Below are 5,192 nucleotides of genomic sequence, written 5' to 3'. Positions count from 1 at the left end.
GGATCAAAACTTTATAGACTTGAACTACAATATATCTTCTTAATCTACCAAACTCGTCACTCTGAACCCTGGCATATGAGATTAATTTTCCATCTTTGTTCTTCACAGAGCTGAGTTCTTTTAGAAGCATTTGCAAATTGATTTTATCATGATTTGTTCTAGCATTTTCCCAGGCATACCAGTTAACCTGAGTCAGAGCCAGAGTCATTCATTGCTCTCCTCAGCAAAGACACACTGTTGGCATCTGTCCGAGCTGCAGGCATTTCCCCATCGATAAAAGTCCCTGGAAAAGAATTTCACTGTGAAGGGCTGCTAAATACCCTTAACACATAACCATGCAAAGAGCCAAACATACCAACTCCCCCTCACCAGGTATGCACAATCTAATGCCTGCACCTCCCTGGCCTGGGGAAGTCATCCGACCCTGGCCGTGATAGATGAGAGACTTCCAGAAATCCCTGACATGGATGCTGCTGAAACTATGAACAGGAAGAGAAAAACTGTCAGTCTCTCAAAACATCTCTAATAGTTATCTACAATCATTCAACTTGTTGGAGCAAATTATTTTGTGTCACAGTTTCAGTTTTGCAAAAAGGGTAACAATTTCTCAACATACTCCATATAAGTAATTTCCATAAAATTTAGGTGCGACCTGAAATGTGTGATTTTCCACTTATACAGGACGTCCTTTCCTTCCCCCTTCACTGACAGCACTCACCGCAACATTTCCTCTTAGTATCTGCTCTGTAAGTGCAAGGTGGGAAGGGGACGAGGGAAGAAGGATGAGACAAGGGCCAGATGGATGGAAGAACTGGTCTCAAGAAAGTGGAAACAGACTTCTCACTGACTTACTCGGTTTCCTCGCCAATTACATACAGAAACACAAGGTCAGGAAATCTAACTCTTGCAGGCAAGGTGCTTACATTGCAGTTTTGGAGAAGACAAGTGAACAGGAAGTTACAATGTCATGGGAGATGAGTCTTTGGGACCCTTCCTTTCCTTACCAGGTTTTTAAAAAAATCTTGAGTCTTCTTGTGGTACTCAGACTTCTCTTAGTTTAATCTCATCCACCTTCCATCCTTCCCACTCTTCTATCAACACTCACCTAATTCCATCTTGTTTTTCAGTCTGTTCTTTATTCGGGTTGATTAAAAAAAAAACACTCCTAATATGTTAGTAAGCAGAGAGGTTGTCTTTTCCTAGACAACATTCTTCAAATTTTTAAGTGTAGTTATAAGTCTTAAAAGGTGTTCATTTACTTTAGCTGTGTTGGTGAACACATGGAGATTCAGGAGGAGACCCCCACCTGGGGAGGGCGTGGAAGCTCTGTGCCCTGGAGCTATGCATCTGTCCATTCCTGAGTTACATCTTCTTTACCCTAAACCGGTGACCTAAAATATGGTGACAGACACCTTTCTGCAGGAGAACTTCTTCATGATGAAAAGAAGAACCCAAGGTTGAGTACATTACAGATGGAAAGATGGTGCCAGTTGAGATAACAATCAGTTTGTTAAAGAGGTAAATGGATCAGACAGTGGCTGCCAATGCTCAGAAGAAAAAAATCTTGATTGATGGGTTCCAAGAAATCAAGACAACCTTCAAGGTTGGAACAAGACCATGGATGGGAAGGCAGGTGTGTCTTTGGTTCTGTTTTTTTACTGTAACCATGAGATCTGTATTGAACGATGTCTTGAGAGGAGAAAGAGTAGTTGGTAGAAGTGATGACAACAGAGAGTGTGGAAAAGGTAATTTGGACCTATCTTCAGTCAACAAAGCCAATTATTGACTTATACGAAGAAACGGGGAAAGTCAAGAAAATAGATGCCTCTAAGTCTGTTGATGACGTTTTTGATGAAATTGTGAAGACTTTTGACAAAGAAGGCTAACTCTACACCTGAAAGCATCCTTGAAATCATGCTTGAATATTGCTTTGATAGCTGCTATTACAACCCCCCTTTTAAGGCAACTTAATCTTTCATCATTACATCTCAATTAATGGCTGGAAACTGTGTAGTAAAACAAATTAAATTTTTAATCTTCAATTTTTTTGGTTATAGAAATAGACCGTGAATTTGGGTCTAACTTCATCTTAGCTGTGGTGCTCAGGAAACAAAGAAGGATATCAGCTAGCTCTTTTGTCTCGACTCAGAAAGCATATGCCTTTTTTAAAGTTTGTGTCTTCTGTGAGCAAAACTTTTTAGTGTGTGTGTATATATCCCTTTAATAATTACATGTTAGGATTAGGGACTCCCCACTTCCTCATTTTCTCACAGGTTTTAAATTTCCAACCTGTTAAGTGAATTTGTGGACCAAATTCCGAAGGAACTTCTCCTGTAGTCAGTTCCTCCAAAATGTGTTTGGTAAACAAACTCATAAAATGAATTCCTAGAAGTGTTTTAGTATTTATCAAATAATTGACCTATACCTATATACCTACATACCTATACCTATAGAAAGGTAAGAAAACTCAGGCTTTGTTTTATGACAACTTATACGAAGTTGTGTGACAGGGCATCTTTTGTGCTTCCTGGGGTTGAGAGGGGGTCCCTGGGGGTTCAGAACCTGGAAGAACTGTCAGTTGTATTCTGACATAAAGCTGAGGGTAAGAGGCAAGGATCACACAATGACATGCACTCTTGTGCTCTATTCTATAGTGTTATTGATGATTAAGCCTTTCTTGACAAAATTCCTAACACTGGAATCTTGAAATGCATGTACTAGGTTTATGGTAAAATGATTTGGTTAGCGTTTTAGTAACACTTCATGCAAGTTTTTTATTTGTTTTTTAGACTAAATGTAAGGTTGGTATGAAGTAAAAACATCTAATGGTTAAAAATAATAATAAATAAATAGAAGTAAACTTTAAGAGTAACATCTGCTGGCATTTTGCTAGGAAAATGTGGCATCCTAAAGAGCATCCTAGTCATCAAGGCCCAGGTGATATCTGGTTGGAGGGCATATACAAGTAGTAGTTAAAGTAGTAGTTCCTTAATTTGTGCAAGATTTTGAAGTTTCAAGAGTGCTTTCAGATATATTTTATCACTTGATATTCACATCAAGCTTATAGAAAACTTTATTTTCATTTTACAGATGAGGAAAGAGAGGACCAGGCCAGAGTCGTACAGCCAGCAAATAACAGAATCTCAATGGTATGGGGTGCCTGGGTGGCTCAGTAGGTTGAGTGTCTACCTTCGGCTCAGGTCACGATCTCAGGGTCCTGGGATGGAGTCCCACATCGGGCTCCCTGCTCTGCAGGGAGTCTGCTTCTCCCTCTGTTGCTCCCCCTGCTTGTGCTCTCTCTTTCTATCAAATAGATAAATCAAAAAAAATTTTTTTAAAGAATCAATGGAAACTATTCATGATTTTCAAACTCAGGGCTTTTCTGAAGACTTTTTTGCTGCCTTTCCAATTCTGAAAGCCAAGTTTCTGAAGGTGTTCAGCCATGTATTTGATTTGTGAGAAAAAAAAGAACTAAGGAGGGAAGGAAGGAGGGGAAGGAGGGAGGGAGGAGAGAAAGAAGGAAGAAAGGTAACAGAATGTAGGAGTAAGGATGAGGGTACAGGCGGGAGCCCAAAAAGGAGACCCAGGATGCGATACGCTGGGGGTGGTACCCCAGGAGCTGTAAGTCCCTTTCGTAGACTCTCCCTTTATTGTCCTTCCCAGCAGCAAGTCAAAAGTAAGAGAATCCAGGAAATTAAAAGGAATGGTTAAGTAAAGAATTTCCTTTGTCCTCCTGAAGCTTGAATTAACACAGCTGGAGAGGCGGGTGTCTGTGGTTTCCTGAGTCCATGCTCTCCATGCCCTCCGGAGCTGCTCAGCAGACCCAACAGGTGATTGATTCACTAGTGTCCACACCCCAGATGCACTCTGTGCTGGGATGGCCTTTGATCTAGGCAGAATAGTGTTATAGCTCTGACAGACAAACTTAACTTAAAGTACGTTTAATATATTATTCACATCTATAAAAAGAACAGATCAGAAGTAGAGTAACTTGGTGACCTGGGTACTAATCCGTAAGGAAGCTATTTTTGATCAAACCAGCCGGTGCTAGTATCTCTTTCTTCTTTTCCATCTTAATTACTGAATCTATGTTATGGACTTCAGCATTTTGCTTGTAGTTTCTTGTGTTAATCTTGTTTCCCTTCTATATATTTATCTTGATATCAATGATATATCAAATGCTTTTTTAATGAATGCCTGATAATGTCTAGCCAAGTATCACATAAAGTAACTTAGCAGGACCCATTTTACCTAAAATGGATTATAAATTTTATCAAAAGGATAACTTCCTTTAAGAAAAAAATCAAATAAAATCTCATATTTTGTTATTTTTCTTATATAAGGAGTTGATTTCAAATAAAGCTGTTCACAAGAGTTGTCTTGAACCATTTGCTCTTATTCACAAAACACTGTACACAGTGAAACTTCTTTAAACTAATATTACTATTCCGAATTTAAAAAGAAAAGGTGATAGTTGATTTTCCCTATTATTCTTTAATAAAAATATTGATAATTTAAATCCACTTAAGTCCATTTTCCATTTTCTTGAATTTCCATCAGGATATTTTGTTGAAACATGTTTTGGTATGGTCAGCATTGCTGTCAAACCAAGAAACTTAAGCAAAATGGTCTTTTCCTCCCAAATGGTATATTCTCCTCCAAATAAGTTACAACCTGTAGAATAGTTATTTGTGACTTGAATTGCCCTATTTCCTCTTAAAATGAGGGAATCTGATTGGTCATATTTAATCATGTTGCTGATACCTTGAATGTACAGGGAAAGTCCATTTAGGGAAGTTATACTCCTCTGTTTGAACATTTACATCTTTCATATATCTGTATGAAAATAGAGGCTTAAAACTAAATTTACCAATTTAGATTTAAGTCTAAATCCAAGTCGATAAATACATAAATATTTCAAGTAGTAACTTGGAATCGCTGAAGGGAGCAGTTGGGTTTGTCCAAAAAACATCTGAAATCACTGACTCAGTTATTTATTTTTTCACTGTTGTCTTGTCAAATAACTATTTATCACTGCTTTGTTTTTGAGATGTTTTGTTTTTACGTCCTACGAGAAAGAAAGTGCTGCTCTGTGCACCTAATAGATCACAGAAGCATAAAATGTAAACATCCCAGCATTTGTCCGTTTTAGGCAGTGCATCTTTCTCAGGCTAATTTATCTTGTGAGTCGA

The 5,192-nt window shown here is 38.3% G+C and overlaps 1 pseudogene; it reads left to right on the top strand.

Moving 5' to 3' along the window:
- The first annotated feature begins 1,397 nt into the window (after positions 1–1,397).
- LOC116646803 lies at positions 1,398–1,886 on the top strand (annotated as a pseudogene).
- Positions 1,887–5,192: the final 3,306 nt, after the last annotated feature.

The sequence above is a fragment of the Phoca vitulina genome, unplaced genomic scaffold, assembly GCF_004348235.1.
Source record: "Phoca vitulina isolate PV1807 unplaced genomic scaffold, GSC_HSeal_1.0 scaffold38, whole genome shotgun sequence".
Lineage (NCBI taxonomy): Eukaryota > Metazoa > Chordata > Mammalia > Carnivora > Phocidae > Phoca > Phoca vitulina.
This window is presented reverse-complemented; position numbering and strand designations above follow the sequence as displayed.